Here is a 22,855-nt window from a genome sequence, read left to right as displayed (position 1 = left end):
TAATTCCGTGTCCTGAGCCTTTTCTGTGCTGTTTTGGCATCCAGCATGTTATTGTAGATTTGTCCTATGGTCATTGCAAATTTCTTCATTCTCTGCCCTCTTTAGCTTTTTCCTGCAAATGCTGTGATATTTGACCCCCAAAACGTGAGAAACTCTCATATTTATGGGAAGATAAAACGCGAATATGAGTTTCAAGTTTGATTCATCTAATATGTCATTTTTATGTTTTCCTCGCCCTGCAAAGAGTTTTGGTTCATTACAGCGACTCTTTGATGCAGATTCAAGAGAGAACGAGGAATTATTATGCTTTTGTGGCACTTATACTGAAATGAGCAAAACAGAGCACAAATACAGGTAATTCCGTGTCCTGATCAGAATTGTTTTGGCATCCAGCATGTTATTGGAGTGCTTCCTATGGTCATTGCAAATTTCTTCATTCTCTGCCCTCTTTAGCTTTTTCCTGCAAATGCTGTGATATTTGACCCCCAAAACGTGAGAAACTCTCATATTTATGGGAAGATAAAAAGCAAATAAGAGTTTCAAGTTTGATTCATCTAATATGTCATTTTTATGTTTTTCTCGCTTAAGCAAAGCGCTCTTGGTGCTAAACCACGACTCTATGATGCAGGTGCATGGGCACTGTAACACAATTGTGCTTTTGTCACACACTCACTGAAATGAGTAAATCAGAGTACTTTTTCCGTTTCCTGAGCCTTTTCGGTGTTGATTTGAGACAAATCAACATTCAGCATGTTGTCTAGTCTTTTTGTGTTTCTCGCCCTGCAAAGCGTTTTGGTTCATTACAGCGACTCTTTGAAGCAGATTCAAGAGAGAACGAGGAATTATTATGCTTTTGTGGCACTTATACTGAAATGAGCAAAACAGAGCACAAATACAGGTAATTCCGTGTCCTGATCAGTATTGTTTTGGCATCCAGCATGTTATTGTAGATTTTTCCTATGGTCATTGCAAATTTCTGCATTCTCTGCCCTCTTTAGCTTTTTCCTGCAAATGCTGTGATATTTGACCCCCAAAACGTGAGAAACTCTCATATTTATGGGAAGATAAAAAGCAAATAAGAGTTTCAAGTTTGATTCATCTAATATGTCATTTTTATGTTTTCCTCGCTTAAGCAAAGCGCTTTTGGTGCTTAACCACGACTCTATGATGCAGGTACATGGGCACTGTAACACAATTGTGCTTTTGTCACACACTCACTGAAATGAGTAAATCACAGTACTTTTCCCATTTCCTGAGCCTTTTCGGTGTTGATTTGTCTCATTCAGCATGTTGTCTAGTCTTTTTGGTGTTTCTCGCCCCACAAAGCGTTTTGATTCATTACTGGGACTCTCTGATGCAGATTCAAGAGATAACTAGGAACTATTATGCTTTTGTGGCACTAATACTGAAATGAGCAAAACAGAGTACAAAAACATGTAATTCCGTGTCTTGAGCCTTTTCTGTGCTGTTTTGGCATCCAGCATGTTATTGTAGATTTTTCCTATGGTCATTGCAAATTTCTGCATTCTCTGCCCTTTTTAGCTTTTTCCTGCAAATGCTGTGATATTTGACCCCCAAAACCTGAGAAACTTTCATAATTATGGGAAGATAAAACGCGAATATGAGTTTCAAGTTTGATTAATCTAATATGTCATTTTTTCATGTTTTCCTAGCTTAAGCAAAGCGCTTTTGGTGCTTAACCACGACTCTATGATGCAGGTACATGGGAACTGTAACACAATTGTGCTTTTGTCACACACTCACTAAAATGAGTAAATCAGAGTACTTTTCCCGTTTCCTGAGCCTTTTCGGTGTTGATTTGTCTCATTCAGCATGTTGTCTAGTCTTTTTGTGTTTCTCGCCCTGCAAAGCGTTTTGGTTCATTACAGCGACTCTTTGATGCAGATTCAAGAGAGAACGAGGAATTATTATGCTTTTGTGGCACTTATACTGAAATGAGCAAAACAGAGCACAAATACAGGTAATTCCGTGTCCTGATCAGTATTGTTTTGGCATCCAGCATGTTATTGTAGATTTGTCCTATGGTCATTGCAAATTTCTGCATTCTCTGCCCTCTTTAGCTTTTTCCTGCAAATGCTGTGATATTTGACCCCCAAAACGTGAGAAACTTTCATATTTATGGGAAGATAAAACGCGAATATGAGTTTCAAGTTTGATTCATCTAATATGTCATTTTTATGTTTTCCTCGCTTAAGCAAAGCGCTTTTGGTGCTTAACCACAACTCTATGATGCAGGTACATGGGAACTGTAATACAATTGTGCTTTTGTCACACACTTACTGCAATGAAAAAATCAGAGTACTTTTCCCAATTCCTGAGCCTTTTCGGTGTTGATTTGTCTCATTCAGCATGTTGTCTAGTCTTTTTGTGTTTCTCGCCCTGCAAAGCGTTTTGGTTCATTACAGCGACTCTTTGATGCAGATTCAAGAGAGAACGAGGAATTATTATGCTTTTGTGGCGCTTATACTGAAATGAGCAAAAAAGAGCACAAAAACATGTAATTCCGTGTCCTGAGCCTTTTCTGTGCTGTTTTGGCATCCAGCATGTTATTGTAGATTTTTCCTATGGTCATTGCAAATTTCTTCATTCTCTGCCCTCTTTAGCTTTTTCCTGCAAATGCTGTGATATTTGACCCCCAAAACGTGAGAAACTCTCATATTTATGGGAAGATAAAACGCGAATATGAGTTTCAAGTTTGATTCATCTAATATGTCATTTTTATGTTTTCCTCGCCCTGCAAAGAGTTTTGGTTCATTACAGCGACTCTTTGATGCAGATTCAAGAGAGAACGAGGAATTATTATGCTTTTGTGGCACTAATACTGAAATGAGCAAAACAGAGCACAAATACAGGTAATTCCGTGTCCTGATCAGTATTGTTTTGGCATCCAGCATGTTATTGTAGTGTTTCCTATGGTCATTGCAAATTTCTGCATTCTCTGCCCTCTTTAGCTTTTTCCTGCAAATGCTGTTATATTTGACCCCCAAAACGTGAGAAACTTTCAAATTCAAGGGAAGACAATTGCAAATAAGAGTTTAAAGTTTGATTCATATAATATGTCATTTTTATGGTTTTCTTTCTTAAGCAAAGCGCTTTTGGTGCTTAACCACAACTCTATGATGCAGGTACATGGGAACTGTAACACAATTGTTCTTTTGTCACACACTCACTGAAATGAGTAAATCAGAGTACTTTTCCCAATTCCTGAGCCTTTTCGGTGTTGATTTGTCTCATTCAGCATGTTGTCTAGTCTTTTTGGTGTTTCTCGCCCCGCAAAACGTTTTGGTTCATTACAGCGACTCTTTGATGCAGATTCAAGAGATAACTAGGAACTTTTATGCTTTTGTGGCACTAATACTGAAATGAGCAAAACAGAGCACAAATACAGGTAATTCCGTGTCCTGATCAGTATTGTTTTGGCATCCAGCATGTTATTGTAGTGCTTCCTATGGTCATTGCAAATTTCTCCATTCTCTGCCCTCTTTAGCTTTTTCCTGCAAATGCTGTGATATTTGACCCCCAAAACGTGAGAAACTCTCATATTTATGGGAAGATAAAAAGCAAATAAGAGTTTCAAGTTTGATTCAAATAATGTCATTTTTATGTTTTCCTCGCTTAAGCAAAGCGCTCTTGGTGCTAAACCACGACTCTATGATGCAGGTGCATGGGCACTGTAACACAATTGTGCTTTTGTCACACACTCACTGAAATGAGTAAATCAGAGTACTTTTCCCATTTCCTGAGCCTTTTCGGTGTTGATTTGAGACAAATCAACATTCAGCATGTTGTCTAGTCTTTTTGTGTTTCTCGCCCTGCAAAGCGTTTTGGTTCATTACAGCGACTCTTTGATGCAGATTCAAGAGAGAACGAGGAATTATTATGCTTTTGTGGCACTAATACTGAAATGAGCAAAACAGAGCATAAATACAGGTAATTCCGTGTCCTGATCAGTATTGTTTTGGCATCCAGCATGTTATTGTAGTGCTTCCTATGGTCAATGCAAATTTCTGCATTCTCTGCCCTCTTTAGCTTTTTCCTGCAAATGCTGTGATATTTGACCCCCAAAACGTGAGAAACTCTCATATTTATGGGAACATAAAAAGAAAATAAGAGTTTCAAGTTTTATTCATCTAATATGACATTTTTATGTTTTCCTCGCCCTGCAAAGAGTTTTGGTTCATTACAGCGACTCTTTGATGCAGATTCAAGAGAGAACGAGGAATTATTATGCTTTTGTGGCACTTATACTGAAATGAGCAAAACAGAGTACAAAAACATGTAATTCCGTGACCTGAGCCTTTTCTGTGCTGTTTTGGCATCCAGCATGTTATTGTAGATTTTTCCTATGGTCATTGCAAATTTCTGCATTCTCTGCCCTTTTTAGCTTTTTCCTGCAAATGCTGTGATATTTGACCCCCAAAACGTGAGAAACTCTCATATTTATGGGAAGATAAAAAGCAAATAAGAGTTTCAAGTTTGATTCAAATAATGTCATTTTTATGTTTTCCTAGCTTAAGCAAAGCGCTTTTGGTGCTAAACCACAACTCTATGATGCAGGTACATGGAAACTGTAACACAATTGTGCTTTTGTCACACACTCACTGAAATGAGTAAATCAGAGTACTTTTCCCATTTCCTGAGCCTCTTCGGTGTTGATTTGTCTCATTCAGCATGTTGTCTAGTCTTTTTGGTGTTTTCTCGCCCTGCAAAGCGTTTTGGTTCATTACAGCGACTCTTTGATGCAGATTCAAGAGATAACTAGGAACTATTATGCTTTTGTGGCACTAATACTGAAATGAGCAAAACAGAGCACAAATACAGGTTATTCCGTGTCCTGATCAGTAGTGTTTTGGCATCCAGCATGTTATTGTAGATTTGTCCTATGGTCATTGCAAATTTCTGCATTCTCTGCCCTCTTTAGCTTTTTCCTGCAAATGCTGTGATATTTGACCCCCAAAACGTGAGAAACTCTCATATTTATGGGAAGATAAAAAGCAAATGAGTTTCAAGTTTGATTCATCTAATATGTCATTTTTATGTTTTCCTCGCCCTGCAAAGAGTTTTGGTTCATTACAGCGACTCTTTGATGCAGATTCAAGAGAGAACGAGGAATTATTATGCTTTTGTTGCACTTATACTGAAATGAGCAAAACAGAGTACAAAAACATGTAATTCCGTGACCTGAGCCTTTTCTGTGCTGTTTTGGCATACAGCATGTTATTGTAGATTTTTCCTATGGTCATTGCAAATTTCTGCATTCTCTGCCCTTTTTAGCTTTTTCCTGCAAATGCTGTGATATTTGACCCCCAAAACGTGAGAAACTCTCATATTTATGGGAAGATAAAAAGCAAATGAGTTTCAAGTTTGATTCAAATAATTTCATTTTTATGTTTTTCTCGCTTAAGCAAAGCGCTTTTGGTGCTAAACCACAACTCTATGATGCAGGTACATGGAAACTGTAACAAAATTGTGCTTTTGTCACACACTCACTGAAATGAGTAAATCAGAGGACTTTTCCCATTCCCTGAGCCTCTTCGGTGTTGATTTGTCTCATTCAGCATGTTGTCTAGTCTTTTTGGTGTTTCTCGCCCTGCAAAGCGTTTTGGTTTATTACAGCGACTCTCTGATGCAGATTCAAGAGAGAACGAGGAATTATTATGCTTTTGTGGCACTAATACTGAAATTAGCAAAACAGAGTACAAAAACATGTAATTCCGTGTCCTGAGCCTTTTCTGTGCTGTTTTGGCATCCAGCATGTTATTGTAGATTTTTCCTATGGTCATTGCAAATTTCTGCATTCTCTGCCCTCTTTAGCTTTTTCCTGCAAATGCTGTGATATTTGACCCCCAAAACGTGAGAAACTTTCATATTTATTGGAAGATAAAACGCGAATATGAGTTTCAAGTTTGATTCATCTAATATGTCATTTTTTTATGTTTTCCTAGCTTAAGCAAAGCGCTTTTGGTGCTTAACCACGACTCTATGATGCAGGTACATGGGAACTGTAACACAATTGTGCTTTTGTCACACACTCACTGAAATGAGTAAATCAGAGTACTTTTCCCGTTTCCTGAGCCTTTTCGGTGTTGATTTGAGACAAATCAACATTCAGCATGTTGTCTAGTCTTTTTGGTGTTTCTCGCCCTGCAAAGCGTTTTGGTTCATTACAGCGACTCTTTGATGCAGATTCAAGAGATAACTAGGAACTATTATGCTTTTGTGGCACTAATACTGAAATGAGCAAAACAGAGCCCAAATACAGGTAATTCCGTGTCCTGATCAGTATTGTTTTGGCATCCAGCATGTTATTGTAGTGCTTCCTATGGTCATTGCAAATTTCTGCATTCTCTGCCCTCTTTATCTTTTTCCTGCAACACCTGTGATATTTGACCCCCAAAACGTGAGAAACTCTCATAATTATGGGAAGATAAAAAGCAAATAAGAGTTTCAAGTTTGATAGAATAATGTCATTTTTATGTTTTTCTCGCTTAAGCAAAGCGCTTTTGGTGCTAAACCACGACTCTATGATGCAGGTACATGGACACTGTAACACAATTGTGCTTTTGTCACACACTCACTGAAATGAGTAAATCAGAGTACTTTTCCCGTTTCCTGAGCCTTTTCGGTGTTGATTTGTCTCATTCAGCATGTTGTCTAGTCTTTTTGGTGTTTCTCGCCCTGCAAAGCGTTTTGGTTCATTACAGCTACTCTTTGATGCAGATTCAAGAGAGAACGAGGAATTATTATGCTTTTGTGGCACTAATACTGAAATGAGCAAAACAGAGTACAAAAACATGTAATTCCGTGTCCTGATCGGTAGTGTTCTGGCATCCAACATGTTATTGTAGTGTTTCCTATGGTCAATGCAAATTTCTGCATTCTCTGTCCTCTTTAGCTTTTTCCTGCAAATGCTGTGATATTTGACCCCCAAAACGTGAGAAACTTTCATATTTATGGGAAGATAAAACGCGAATATGAGTTTCAAGTTTGATTCAAATAATGTCATTTTTATGTTTTTCTCGCTTAAGCAAAGCGCTTTTGGTGCTAAACCACGACTCTATGATGCAGGTACATGGACACTGTAACACAATTGTGCTTTTGTCACACACTCACTGAAATGAGTAAATCAGAGTACTTTTTCCGTTTCCTGAGCCTTGTCGGTGTTGATTTGAGACAAATCAACAGTCAGCATGTTGTCTAGTCTTTTTGGTGTTTTCTCGCCCTGCAAAGCGTTTTGGTTCATTACAGCGACTCTTTGATGCAGATTCAAGAGATAACTAGGAACTATTATGCTTTTGTGGCACTAATACTGAAATGAGCAAAACAGAGCACAAATACAGGTTATTCCGTGTCCTGATCAGTAGTGTTTTGGCATCCAGCATGTTATTGTAGTGCTTCCTATGGTCATTGCAAATTTCTGCATTCTCTGCCCTCTTTAGCTTTTTCCTGCAAATGCTGTGATATTTGACCCCCAAAACGTGAGAAACTCTCATATTTATGGGAAGATAAAAAGAAAATAAGAGTTTCAAGTTTGATTCAAATAATTTCATTTTTATGTTTTTCTCGCTTAAGCAAAGCGCTTTTGGTGCTAAACCACGACTCTACGATGCAGGTACATGGACACTGTAACACAATTGTGCTTTTGTCACACACTCACTGAAATGAGTAAATCAGAGTACTTTTCCCGTTTCCTGAGCCTTTTCGGTGTTGATTTGTCTCATTCAGCATGTTGTCTAGTCTTTTTGTGTTTCTCGCCCTGCAAAGCGTTTTGGTTCATTACAGCGACTCTCTGATGCAGATTCAAGAGAGAACGAGGAATTATTATGCTTTTGTGGCACTAATACTGAAATGAGCAAAACAGAGTACAAAAACATGTAATTCCGTGTCCTGATCGGTAGTGTTCTGGCATCCAACATGTTATTGTAGTGTTTCCTATGGTCAATGCAAATTTCTGCATTCTCTGTCCTCTTTAGCTTTTTCCTGCAAATGCTGTGATATTTGACCCCCAAAACGTAAGAAACTTTCATATTTATTGGAAGATAAAACGCGAATATGAGTTTCAAGTTTGATTCATCTAATATGTCGTTTTTATGTTTTCCTCGCTTAAGCAAAGCGCTTTTGGTGCTTAACCACGACTCTATGATGCAGGTACATGGGAAATGTAACACAATTGTGCTTTTGTCACACACTCACTGCAATGAAAAAATCAGAGTACTTTTCCCATTTCCTGAGCCTTTTCGGTGTTGATTTGTCTCATTCAGCATGTTGTCTAGTCTTTTTGGTGTTTCTCGCCCTGCAAAGCGTTTTGGTTCATTACAGCGACTCTTTGATGCAGATTCAAGAGATAACTAGGAATTATTATGCTTTTGTGGCACTAATACTGAAATGAGCAAAACAGAGTACAAAAACATGTAATTCCGTGTCCTGATCGGTAGTGTTCTGGCATCCAACATGTTATTGTAGTGTTTCCTATGGTCAATGCAAATTTCTGCATTCTCTGTCCTCTTTAGCTTTTTCCTGCAAATGCTGTGATATTTGACCCCCAAAACGTGAGAAACTTTCGTATTTATGGGAAGATAAAACGCGAATATGAGTTTCAAGTTTGATTCAAATAATGTCATTTTTATGTTTTCCTCGCTTAAGCAAAGCGCTTTTGGTGCTTAACCACGACTCTATGATGCAGGTACATGGGAACTGTAACACAATTGTGCTTTTGTCACACACTCACTGAAATGAGTAAATCAGAGTACTTTTTCCGTTTCCTGAGCCTTGTCGGTGTTGATTTGAGACAAATCAACAGTCAGCATGTTGTCTAGTCTTTTTGGTGTTTTCTCGCCCTGCAAAGCGTTTTGGTTCATTACAGCGACTCTTTGATGCAGATTCAAGAGATAACTAGGAACTATTATGCTTTTGTGGCACTAATACTGAAATGAGCAAAACAGAGCACAAATACAGGTTATTCCGTGTCCTGATCAGTAGTGTTTTGGCACCCAGCATGTTATTGTAGTGCTTCCTATGGTCATTGCAAATTTCTGCATTCTCTGCCCTCTTTAGCTTTTTCCTGCAAATGCTGTGATATTTGACCCCCAAAACGTGAGAAACTCTCATATTTATGGGAAGATAAAAAGAAAATGAGAGTTTCAAGTTTGATTCAAATAATTTCATTTTTATGTTTTTCTCGCTTAAGCAAAGCGCTTTTGGTGCTAAACCACGACTCTATGATGCAGGTACATGGACACTGTAACACAATTGTGCTTTTGTCACACACTCACTGAAATGAGTAAATCAGAGTACTTTTCCCGTTTCCTGAGCCTTTTCGGTGTTGATTTGTCTCATTCAGCATGTTGTCTAGTCTTTTTGTGTTTCTCGCCCTGCAAAGCGTTTTGGTTCATTACAGCGACTCTCTGATGCAGATTCAAGAGAGAACGAGGAATTATTATGCTTTTGTGGCACTAATACTGAAATGAGCAAAACAGAGTACAAAAACATGTAATTCCGTGTCCTGATCGGTAGTGTTCTGGCATCCAACATGTTATTGTAGTGTTTCCTATGGTCAATGCAAATTTCTGCATTCTCTGTCCTCTTTAGCTTTTTCCTGCAAATGCTGTGATATTTGACCCCCAAAACGTAAGAAACTTTCATATTTATTGGAAGATAAAACGCGAATATGAGTTTCAAGTTTGATTCATCTAATATGTCGTTTTTATGTTTTCCTCGCTTAAGCAAAGCGCTTTTGGTGCTTAACCACGACTCTATGATGCAGGTACATGGGAAATGTAACACAATTGTGCTTTTGTCACACACTCACTGCAATGAAAAAATCAGAGTACTTTTCCCATTTCCTGAGCCTTTTCGGTGTTGATTTGTCTCATTCAGCATGTTGTCTAGTCTTTTTGGTGTTTCTCGCCCTGCAAAGCGTTTTGGTTCATTACAGCGACTCTTTGATGCAGATTCAAGAGATAACTAGGAATTATTATGCTTTTGTGGCACTAATACTGAAATGAGCAAAACAGAGTACAAAAACATGTAATTCCGTGTCCTGATCGGTAGTGTTCTGGCATCCAACATGTTATTGTAGTGTTTCCTATGGTCAATGCAAATTTCTGCATTCTCTGTCCTCTTTAGCTTTTTCCTGCAAATGCTGTGATATTTGACCCCCAAAACGTGAGAAACTTTCGTATTTATGGGAAGATAAAACGCGAATATGAGTTTCAAGTTTGATTCAAATAATGTCATTTTTATGTTTTCCTCGCTTAAGCAAAGCGCTTTTGGTGCTTAACCACGACTCTATGATGCAGGTACATGGGAACTGTAACACAATTGTGCTTTTGTCACACACTCACTGAAATGAGTAGATCACAGTACTTTTCCCGTTTCCTGAGCCTTTTCGGTGTTGATTTGTCTCATTCAACATGTTGTCTAGTCTTTTTGTGTTTCTCGCCCTGCAAAGCGTTTTGGTTCATTACAGCGACTCTTTGATGCAGATTCAAGAGAGAACGAGAAATTATTATGCTTTTGTGGCACTAATACTGAAATGAGCAAAACAGAGCCCAAATACAGGTAATTCCGTGTCCTGATCAGTATTGTTTGGCATCCAGCATGTTATTGTAGTGCTTCCTATGGTCATTGCAAATTTCTGCATTCTCTGCCCTCTTTAGCTTTTTCCTGCAAATGCTGTGATATTTGACCCCCAAAACGTGAGAAACTCTCATATTTATGGGAAGATAAAAAGAAAATAAGAGTTTCAAGTTTGATTCATCTAATATGTCATTTTTATGTTTTTCTCGCTTAAGCAAAGCGCTTTTGGTGCTTAACCACGACTCTATGATGCAGGTACATGGAAACTGTAACACAATTGTGCTTTTGTCACACACTCACTGAAATGAGTAAATCAGAGTACTTTTTCCGTTTCCTGAGCCTTTTCGGTGTTGATTTGAGACAAATCAACATTCAGCATGTTGTCTAGTCTTTTTGTGTTTCTCGCCCTGCAAAGCGTTTTGGTTCATTACAGCGACTCTTTGATGCAGATTCAAGAGATAACTAGGAACTATTATGCTTTTGTGGCACTAATACTGAAATGAGCAAAACAGAGCACAAATACAGGTTATTCCGTGTCCTGATCAGTAGTGTTTTGGCATCCAGCATGTTATTGTAGTGCTTCCTATGGTCATTGCAAATTTCTGCATTCTCTGCCCTCTTTAGCTTTTTCCTGCAAATGCTGTGATATTTGACCCCCAAAACGTGAGAAACTCTCATATTTATGGGAAGATAAAAAGCAAATGAGTTTCAAGTTTGATTCAAATAATTTCATTTTTATGTTTTTCTCGCTTAAGCAAAGCGCTTTTGGTGCCAAACCACAACTCTATGATGCAGGTACATGGAAACTGTAACACAATTGTGCTTTTGTCACACACTCACTGAAATGAGTAAATCAGAGTACTTTTCCCATTTCCTGAGCCTCTTCGGTGTTGATTTGTCTCATTCAGCATGTTGTCTAGTCTTTTTGGTGTTTCTCGCCCTGCAAAGCGTTTTGGTTCATTACAGCGACTCTTTGATGCAGATTCAAGAGATAACTAGGAACTATTATGCTTTTGTGGCACTAATACTGAAATGAGCAAAACAGAGCACAAATACAGGTTATTCCGTGTCCTGATCAGTAGTGTTTTGGCATCCAGCATGTTATTGTAGATTTTTCCTATGGTCATTGCAAATTTCTGCATTCTCTGCCCTCTTTAGCTTTTTCCTGCAAATGCTGTGATATTTGACCCCCAAAACGTGAGAAACTCTCATATTTATGGGAACATAAAAAGAAAATAAGAGTTTCAAGTTTTATTCATCTAATATGACATTTTTATGTTTTCCTCGCCCTGCAAAGAGTTTTGGTTCATTACAGCGACTCTATGATGCAGATTCAAGAGAGAACGAGGAATTATTATGCTTTTGTGGCACTTATACTGAAATGAGCAAAACAGAGTACAAAAACATGTAATTCCGTGACCTGAGCCTTTTCTGTGCTGTTTTGGCATCCAGCATGTTATTGTAGATTTTTCCTATGGTCATTGCAAATTTCTGCATTCTCTGCCCTTTTTAGCTTTTTCCTGCAAATGCTGTGATATTTGACCCCCAAAACGTGAGAAACTCTCATATTTATGGGAAGATAAAAAGCGAATATGAGTTTCAAGTTTGATTCATCTAATATGTCATTTTTATGTTTTCCTCGCTTAAGCAAAGCGCTTTTGGTGCTTAACCACGACTCTATGATGCAGGTACATGGAAACTGTAACACAATTGTGCTTTTGTCACACACTCACTGAAAAGAGTAAATCAGAGTACTTTTTCCGTTTCCTGAGCCTTTTCGGTGTTGATTTGAGACAAATCAACATTCAGCATGTTGTCTAGTCTTTTTGTGTTTCTCGCCCTGCAGAGCGTTTTGGTTCATTACAGCGACTCTTTGATGCAGATTCAAGAGATAACTAGGAACTATTATGCTTTTGTGGCACTAATACTGAAATGAGCAAAACAGAGCACAAATACAGGTTATTCCGTGTCCTGATCAGTAGTGTTTTGGCATCCAGCATGTTATTGTAGTGCTTCCTATGGTCATTGCAAATTTCTGCATTCTCTGTCCTCTTTAGCTTTTTCCTGCATATGCTGTGATATTTGACCCCCAAAACGTGAGAAACTCTCATATTTATGGGAAGATAAAAAGCAAATGAGTTTCAAGTTTGATTCATCTAATATGTCATTTTAATGTTTTCCTCGCCCTGCAAAGAGTTTTGGTTCATTACAGCGACTCTTTGATGCAGATTCAAGAGAGAACGAGGAATTATTATGCTTTTGTGGCACTTATACTGAAATGAGCAAAACAGAGTACAAAAACATGTAATTCCGTGACCTGAGCCTTTTCTGTGCTGTTTTGGCATACAGCATGTTATTGTAGATTTTTCCTATGGTCATTGCAAATTTCTGCATTCTCTGCCCTTTTTAGCTTTTTCCTGCAAATGCTGTGATATTTGACCCCCAAAACGTGAGAAACTCTCATATTTATGGGAAGATAAAAAGCAAATGAGTTTCAAGTTTGATTCAAATAATTTCATTTTTATGTTTTTCTCGCTTAAGCAAAGCGCTTTTGGTGCTAAACCACAACTCTATGATGCAGGTACATGGAAACTGTAACACAATTGTGCTTTTGTCACACACTCACTGAAATGAGTAAATCAGAGTACTTTTCCCATTTCCTGAGCCTCTTCGGTGTTGATTTGTCTCATTCAGCATGTTGTCTAGTCTTTTTGGTGTTTCTCGCCCTGCAAAGCGTTTTGGTTCATTACAGCGACTCTTTGATGCAGATTCAAGAGATAACTTGGAACTATTATGCTTTTGTGGCACTAATACTGAAATGAGCAAAACAGAGCACAAATACAGGTTATTCCGTGTCCTGATCAGTAGTGTTTTGGCATCCAGCATGTTATTGTAGTGCTTCCTATGGTCATTGCAAATTTCTGCATTCTCTAACCTCTTTAGCTTTTTCCTGCAAATGCTGTGATATTTGACCCCCAAAACGTGAGAAACTCTCATATTTATGGGAAGATAAAAAGCAAATGAGTTTCAAGTTTGATTCATCTAATATGTCATTTTTATGTTTTCCTCGCCCTGCAAAGAGTTTTGGTTCATTACAGCGACTCTTTGATGCAGATTCAAGAGAGAACGAGGAATTATTATGCTTTTGTGGCACTTATACTGAAATGAGCAAAACAGAGTACAAAAACATGTAATTCCGTGACCTGAGCCTTTTCTGTGCTGTTTTGGCATACAGCATGTTATTGTAGATTTTTCCTATGGTCATTGCAAATTTCTGCATTCTCTGCCCTTTTTAGCTTTTTCCTGCAAATGCTGTGATATTTGACCCCCAAAACGTGAGAAACTCTCATATTTATGGGAAGATAAAAAGCAAATGAGTTTCAAGTTTGATTCAAATAATTTCATTTTTATGTTTTTCTCGCTTAAGCAAAGCGCTTTTGGTGCTAAACCACAACTCTATGATGCAGGTACATGGAAACTGTAACACAATTGTGCTTTTGTCACACACTCACTGAAATGAGTAAATCAGAGTACTTTTCCCATTTCCTGAGCCTCTTCGGTGTTGATTTGTCTCATTCAGCATGTTGTCTAGTCTTTTTGGTGTTTCTCGCCCTGCAAAGCGTTTTGGTTCATTACAGCGACTCTTTGATGCAGATTCAAGAGATAACTTGGAACTATTATGCTTTTGTGGCACTAATACTGAAATGAGCAAAACAGAGCACAAATACAGGTTATTCCGTGTCCTGATCAGTAGTGTTTTGGCATCCAGCATGTTATTGTAGTGCTTCCTATGGTCATTGCAAATTTCTGCATTCTCTGTCCTCTTTAGCTTTTTCCTGCAAATGCTGTGATATTTGACCCCCAAAACGTGAGAAACTTTCATATTTATGGGAAGATAAAACGCGAATATGAGTTTCAAGTTTGATTCATCTAATATGTCATTTTTATGTTTTCCTCGCTTAAGCAAAGCGCTTTTGGTGCTTAACCACGACTCTATGATGCAGGTACATGGGAACTGTAACACAATTGTGCTTTTGTCACACACTCACTGAAATGAGTAAATCAGAGTACTTTTTCCGTTTCCTGAGCCTTGTCGGTGTTGATTTGAGACAAATCAACATTCAGCATGTTGTCTAGTCTTTTTGTGTTTCTCGCCCTGCAAAGCGTTTTGGTTCATTACAGCTACTCTTTGATGCAGATTCAAGAGAGAACGAGGAATTATTATGCTTTTGTGGCACTAATACTGAAATGAGCAAAACAGAGTACAAAAACATGTAATTCCGTGTCCTGATCGGTAGTGTTCTGGCATCCAACATGTTATTGTAGTGTTTCCTATGGTCAATGCAAATTTCTGCATTCTCTGTCCTCTTTAGCTTTTTCCTGCAAATGCTGTGATATTTGACCCCCAAAACGTGAGAAACTTTCATATTTATGGGAAGATAAAACGCGAATATGAGTTTCAAGTTTGATTCAAATAATGTCATTTTTATGTTTTCCTCGCTTAAGCAAAGCGCTTTTGGTGCTTAACCACGACTCTATGATGCAGGTACATGGGAACTGTAACACAATTGTGCTTTTGTCACACACTCACTGAAATGAGTAAATCACAGTACTTTTCCCGTTTCCTGAGCCTTTTCGGTGTTGATTTGTCTCATTCAACATGTTGTCTAGTCTTTTTGTGTTTCTCGCCCTGCAAAGCATTTTGGTTCATTACAGCGACTCTTTGATGCAGATTCAAGAGAGAACGAGAAATTATTATGCTTTTGTGGCACTAATACTGAAATGAGCAAAACAGAGCCCAAATACAGGTAATTCCGTGTCCTGATCAGTATTGTTTGGCATCCAGCATGTTATTGTAGTGCTTCCTATGGTCATTGCAAATTTCTTCATTCTCTGCCCTCTTTAGCTTTTTCCTGCAAATGCTGTGATATTTGACCCCCAAAACGTGAGAAACTCTCATATTTATGGGAAGATAAAAAGAAAATAAGAGTTTCAAGTTTGATTCATCTAATATGTCATTTTTATGTTTTTCTCGCTTAAGCAAAGCGCTTTTGGTGCTAAACCACGACTCTATGATGCAGGTACATGGGCACTGTAACACAATTGTGCTTTTGTCACACACTCACTGAAATGAGTAAATCACAGTACTTTTCCCATTTCCTGAGCCTTTTCGGTGTTGATTTGTCTCATTCAGCATGTTGTCTAGTCTTTTTGGTGTTTCTCGCCCCACAAAGCGTTTTGATTCATTACTGGGACTCTCTGATGCAGATTCAAGAGATAACTAGGAACTATTATGCTTTTGTGGCACTAATACTGAAATGAGCAAAACAGAGTACAAAAACATGTAATTCCGTGTCCTGAGCCTTTTCTGTGCTGTTTTGGCATCCAGCATGTTATTGTAGATTTTTCCTATGGTCATTGCAAATTTCTGCATTCTCTGCCCTTTTTAGCTTTTTCCTGCAAATGCTGTGTTATTTGACCCCCAAAACGTGAGAAACTTTCATATTTATGGGAAGATAAAACGCGAATATGAGTTTCAAGTTTGATTCAAATAATGTCATTTTTTTATGTTTTCCTAGCTTAAGCAAAGCGCTTTTGGTGCTTAACCACGACTCTATGATGCAGGTACATGGGAACTGTAACACAATTGTGCTTTTGTCACACACTCACTGAAATGAGTAAATCAGAGTACTTTTCCCGTTTCCTGAGCCTTTTCGGTGTTGATTTGTCTCATTCAGCATGTTGTCTAGTCTTTTTGTGTTTCTCGCCCTGCAAAGCGTTTTGGTTCATTACAGCGACTCTTTGATGCAGATTCAAGAGAGAACGAGGAATTATTATGCTTTTGTGGCACTAATACTGAAATGAGCAAAACAGAGCACAAATACAGGTAATTCCATGTCCTGATCAGTATTGTTTTGGCATCCAGCATGTTATTGTAGTGCTTCCTATGGTCAATGCAAATTTCTGCATTCTCTGTCCTCTTTAGCTTTTTCCTGCAAATGCTGTGATATTTGACCCCCAAAACGTGAGAAACTTTCATATTCATGGGAAGATGAAAAGAAAATAAGAGTTTCAAGTTTGATTCATCTAATATGTCATTTTTATGTTTTCCTCGCTTAAGCAAAGCGCTTTTGGTGCTTAACCACGACTCTATGATGCAGGTACATGGGAACTGTAACACAATTGTGCTTTTGTCACACACTCACTGAAATGAGTAAATCAGAGTACTTTTCCCGTTTCCTGAGCCTTTTCGGTGTTGATTTGTCTCATTCAGCATGTTGTCTAGTCTTTTTGTGTTTCTCGCTCTGCAAAGCGTTTTGGTTCATTACAGCGACTCTTTGATGCAGATTCAAGAGAGAACGAGGAATTATTATGCTTTTGTGGCACTAATACTGAAATGAGCAAAACAGAGCACAAATACAGGTAATTCCATGTCCTGATCAGTATTGTTTTGGCATCCAGCATGTTATTGTAGTGCTTCCTATGGTCAATGCAAATTTCTGCATTCTCTGTCCTCTTTAGCTTTTTCCTGCAAATGCTGTGATATTTGACCCCCAAAACGTGAGAAACTTTCATATTTATGGGAAGATGAAAAGAAAATAAGAGTTTCAAGTTTGATTCATCTAATATGTCATTTTTATGTTTTCCTCGCTTAAGCAAAGCGCTTTTGGTGCTTAACCACGACTCTATGATGCAGGTACATGGGAACTGTAACACAATTGTGCTTTTGTCACACACTCACTGCAATGAAAAAATCAGAGTACTTTTCCCATTTCCTGAGCCTTTTCGGTGTTGATTTGAGACAAATCAACATTCAGCATGTTGTCTAGTCTTTTTGGTGTTTCTCGCCCTGCAAAGCGTTTTGGTTCATTACAGCGACTCTTTGATGCAGATTCAAGAAATAACTAGGAACTATTATGCTTTTGTGGCACTAATACTGAAATAAGCAAAACAGAGCACAAATACAGGTAATTCCGTGTCCTGATCAGTATTGTTTTGGCATCCAGCATGTTATTGTAGTGCTTCCTATGGTCATTGCAAATTTCTGCATTCTCTGCCCTCTTTAGCTTTTTCCTGCAAATGCTGTGATATTTGACCCCCAAAACGTGAGAAACTCTCATATTTATGGGAAGATAAAAAGAAAATAAGAGTTTCAAGTTTGATTCATCTAATATGTCATTTTTATGTTTTTCTCGCTTAAGCAAAGCGCTTTTGGTGCTAAACCACGACTCTATGATGCAGGTACATGGGCACTGTAACACAATTGTGCTTTTGTCACACACTCACTGAAATGAGTAAATCACAGTACTTTTCCCATTTCCTGAGCCTTTTCGGTGTTGATTTGTCTTATTCAGCATGTTGTCTAGTCTTTTTGTGTTTCTCGCCCTGCAAAGCGTTTTGATTCATTACTGGGACTCTCTGATGCAGATTCAAGAGATAACTAGGAACTATTATGCTTTTGTGGCACTAATACTGAAATGAGCAAAACAGAGTACAAAAACATGTAATTCCGTGTCCTGAGCCTTTTCTGTGCTGTTTTGGCATCCAGCATGTTATTGTAGATTTTTCCTATGGTCATTGCAAATTTCTGCATTCTCTGCCCTTTTTAGCTTTTTCCTGCAAATGCTGTGTTATTTGACCCCCAAAACTTGAGAAACTTTCATATTTATGGGAAGATAAAACGCGAATATGAGTTTCAAGTTTGATTCAAATAATGTCATTTTTTTATGTTTTCCTAGCTTAAGCAAAGCGCTTTTGGTGCTTAACCACGACTCTATGATGCAGGTACATGGGAACTGTAACACAATTGTGCTTTTGTCACACACTCACTGAAATGAGTAAATCAGAGTACTTTTCCCGTTTCCTGAGCCTTTTCGGTGTTGATTTGTCTCATTCAGCATGTTGTCTAGTCTTTTTGTGTTTCTCGCCCTGCAAAGCGTTTTGGTTCATTACAGCGACTCTTTGATGCAGATTCAAGAGAGAACGAGGAATTATTATGCTTTTGTGGCACTAATACTGAAATGAGCAAAACAGAGCACAAATACAGGTAATTCCATGTCCTGATCAGTATTGTTTTGGCATCCAGCATGTTATTGTAGTGCTTCCTATGGTCAATGCAAATTTCTGCATTCTCTGTCCTCTTTAGCTTTTTCCTGCAAATGCTGTGATATTTGACCCCCAAAACGTGAGAAACTTTCATATTTATGGGAAGATGAAAAGAAAATAAGAGTTTCAAGTTTGATTCATCTAATATGTCATTTTTATGTTTTCCTCGCTTAAGCAAAGCGCTTTTGGTGCTTAACCACGACTCTATGATGCAGGTACATGGGAACTGTAACACAATTGTGCTTTTGTCACACACTCACTGCAATGAAAAAATCAGAGTACTTTTCCCATTTCCTGAGCCTTTTCGGTGTTGATTTGAGACAAATCAACATTCAGCATGTTGTCTAGTCTTTTTGGTGTTTCTCGCCCTGCAAAGCGTTTTGGTTCATTACAGCGACTCTTTGATGCAGATTCAAGAAATAACTAGGAACTACTATGCTTTTGTGGCACTAATACTGAAATAAGCAAAACAGAGCACAAATACAGGTAATTCCGTGTCCTGATCAGTATTGTTTTGGCATCCAGCATGTTATTGTAGTGCTTCCTATGGTCATTGCAAATTTCTGCATTCTCTGCCCTCTTTAGCTTTTTCCTGCAAATGCTGTGATATTTGACCCCCAAAACGTGAGAAACTCTCATATTTATGGGAAGATAAAAAGAAAATAAGAGTTTCAAGTTTGATTCATCTAATATGTCATTTTTATGTTTTTCTCGCTTAAGCAAAGCGCTTTTGGTGCTAAACCACGACTCTATGATGCAGGTACATGGGCACTGTAACACAATTGTGCTTTTGTCACACACTCGATGAAATGAGTAAATCACAGTACTTTTCCCATTTCCTGAGCCTTTTCGGTGTTGATTTGTCTTATTCAGCATGTTGTCTAGTCTTTTTGTGTTTCTCGCCCTGCAAAGCGTTTTGGTTCATTACAGCGACTCTCTGATGCAGATTCAAGAGAGAACGAGGAATTATTATGCTTTTGTGGCACTTATACTGAAATGAGCGAAACAGAGTACAAAAACATGTAATTCCGTGTCCTGAGCCTTTTCTGTGCTGTTTTGGCATCCAGCATGTTATTGTAGATTTTTCCTATGTTCATTGCAAATTTCTGCATTCTCTGCCCTCTTTAGCTTTTTCCTGCAAATGCTGTGATATTTGACCCCCAAAACGTGAGAAACTCTCATATTTATGGGAAGATAAAACGCGAATATGACTTTCAAGTTTGATTCATCTAATATGTCATTTTTATGTTTTCCTCGCTTAAGCAAAGCGCTTTTGGTGCTTAACCACGACTCTATGATGCAGGTACATGGGCACTGTAACACAATTGTGCTTTTGTCACACACTCACTGAAATGAGTAAATCAGAGTACTTTTCCCATTTCCTGAGCCTTTTCGGTGTTGATTTGAGACAAATCAACATTCAGCATGTTGTCTAGTCTTTTTGGTGTTTCTCGCCCTGCAAAGCGTTTTGGTTCATTACAGCGACTCTTTGATGCAGATTCAAGAGATAACTAGGAACTATTATGCTTTTGTGGCACTAATACTGAAATGAGCAAAACAGAGCACAAATACAGGTAATTCCGTGTCCTGATCAGTATTGTTTTGGCATCCAGCATGTTATTGTAGTGCTTCCTATGGTCATTGCAAATTTCTGCATTCTCTGCCCTCTTTAGCTTTTTCCTGCAAATGCTGTGATATTTGACCCCCAAAACGTGAGAAACTCTCATATTTATGGGAAGATAAAAAGAAAATAAGAGTTTCAAGTTTGATTCATCTAATATGTCATTTTTATGTTTTTCTCGCTTAAGCAAAGCGCTTTTGGTGCTAAACCACGACTCTATGATGCAGGTACATGGGCACTGTAACACAATTGTGCTTTTGTCACACACTCACTGAAATGAGTAAATCACAGTACTTTTCCCATTTCCTGAGCCTTTTCGGTGTTGATTTGTCTCATTCAGCATGTTGTCTAGTCTTTTTGGTGTTTCTCGCCCCACATGGCGTTTTGATTCATTACAGCGACTCTCTGATGCAGATTCAAGAGATAACTAGGAACTATTATGCTTTTGTGGCACTTATACTGAAATGAGCAAAACAGAGTACAAAAACATGTAATTCTGTGTCCTGAGCCTTTTCTGTGCTGTTTTGGCATCCAGCATGTTATTGTAGATTTTTCCTATGGTCGTTGCAAATTTCTGCATTCTCTGCCCTCTTTAGCTTTTTCCTGCAAATGCTGTGATATTTGACCCCCAAAACGTGAGAAACTTTCATATTTATGGGAAGATAAAACGCGAATATGACTTTCAAGTTTGATTCATCTAATATGTCATTTTTATGTTTTCCTCGCTTAAGCAAAGCGCTTTTGGTGCTTAACCACGACTCTATGATGCAGGTACATGGGAACTGTAACACAATTGTGCTTTTGTCACACACTCACTGCAATGAAAATATCAGAGTACTTTTTCCATTTCCTGAGCCTTTTCGGTGTTGATTTGAGACAAATCAACATTCAGCATGTTGTCTAGTCTTTTTGGTGTTTCTCGCCCTGCAAAGCGTTTTGGTTCATTACAGCGACTCTTTGATGCAGATTCAAGAGATAACTAGGAACTTTTATGCTTTTGTGGCACTAATACTGAAATGAGCAAAACAGAGCACAAATACAGGTAATTCCGTGTCCTGATCAGTAGTGTTTTGGCATCCAGCATGTTATTGTAGTGCTTCCTATGGTCATTGCAAATTTCTGCATTCTCTGCCCTCTTTAGCTTTTTCCTGCAAATGCTGTGATATTTGACCCCCAAAACGTGAGAAACTCTCATATTTATGGGAACATAAAAAGAAAATAAGAGTTTCAAGTTTGATTCATCTAATATGACATTTTTATGTTTTCCTCGCCCTGCAAAGGGTTTTGGTTCATTACAGCGACTCTTTGATGCAGATTCAAGAGAGAACGAGGAATTATTATGCTTTTGTGGCACTTATACTGAAATGAGCAAAACAGAGTACAAAAACATGTAATTCCGTGACCTGAGCCTTTTCTGTGCTGTTTTGGCATCCAGCATGTTATTGTAGATTTTTCCTATGGTCATTGCAAATTTCTGCATTCTCTGCCCTTTTTAGCTTTTTCCTGCAAATGCTGTGATATTTGACCCCCAAAACGTGAGAAACTCTCATATTTATGGGAAGATAAAAAGCAAATGAGTTTCAAGTTTGATTCATCTAATATGTCATTTTTATGTTTTCCTCGCCCTGCAAAGAGTTTTGGTTCATTACAGCGACTCTTTGATGCAGATTCAAGAGAGAACGAGGAATTATTATGCTTTTGTGGCACTTATACTGAAATGAGCAAAACAGAGTACAAAAACATGTAATTCCGTGACCTGAGCCTTTTCTGTGCTGTTTTGGCATACAGCATGTTATTGTAGATTTTTCCTATGGTCATTGCAAATTTCTGCATTCTCTGCCCTTTTTAGCTTTTTCCTGCAAATGCTGTGATATTTGACCCCCAAAACGTGAGAAACTCTCATATTTATGGGAAGATAAAAAGCAAATGAGTTTCAAGTTTGATTCAAATAATTTCATTTTTATGTTTTTCTCGCTTAAGCAAAGCGCTTTTGGTGCTTAACCACAACTCTATGATGCAGGTACATGGAAACTGTAACACAATTGTGCTTTTGTCACACACTCACTGAAATGAGTAAATCAGAGTACTTTTCCCATTTCCTGAGCCTCTTCGGTGTTGATTTGTCTCATTCAGCATGTTGTCTAGTCTTTTTGGTGTTTCTCGCCCTGCAAAGCGTTTTGGTTCATTACAGCGACTCTTTGATGCAGATTCAAGAGATAACTAGGAACTATTATGCTTTTGTGGCACTAATACTGAAATGAGCAAAACAGAGCACAAATACAGGTTATTCCGTGTCCTGATCAGTAGTGTTTTGGCATCCAGCATGTTATTGTAGTGCTTCCTATGGTCATTGCAAATTTCTGCATTCTCTGCCCTCTTTAGCTTTTTCCTGCAAATGCTGTGATATTTGACCCCCAAAACGTGAGAAACTCTCATATTTATGGGAAGATAAAAAGAAAATAAGAGTTTCAAGTTTGATTCAAATAATTTCATTTTTATGTTTTTCTCGCTTAAGCAAAGCGCTTTTGG

This window comes from Halichoeres trimaculatus, unplaced genomic scaffold, assembly GCF_033239565.1.
Source record: "Halichoeres trimaculatus isolate MK-OKI-2021-1 unplaced genomic scaffold, fHalTri1.1 fHalTri1_scaffold_65, whole genome shotgun sequence".
In the NCBI taxonomy this organism is placed as follows: Eukaryota; Metazoa; Chordata; class Actinopteri; order Labriformes; family Labridae; genus Halichoeres; species Halichoeres trimaculatus.
Note: the sequence above shows the minus strand (reverse complement) of the source record.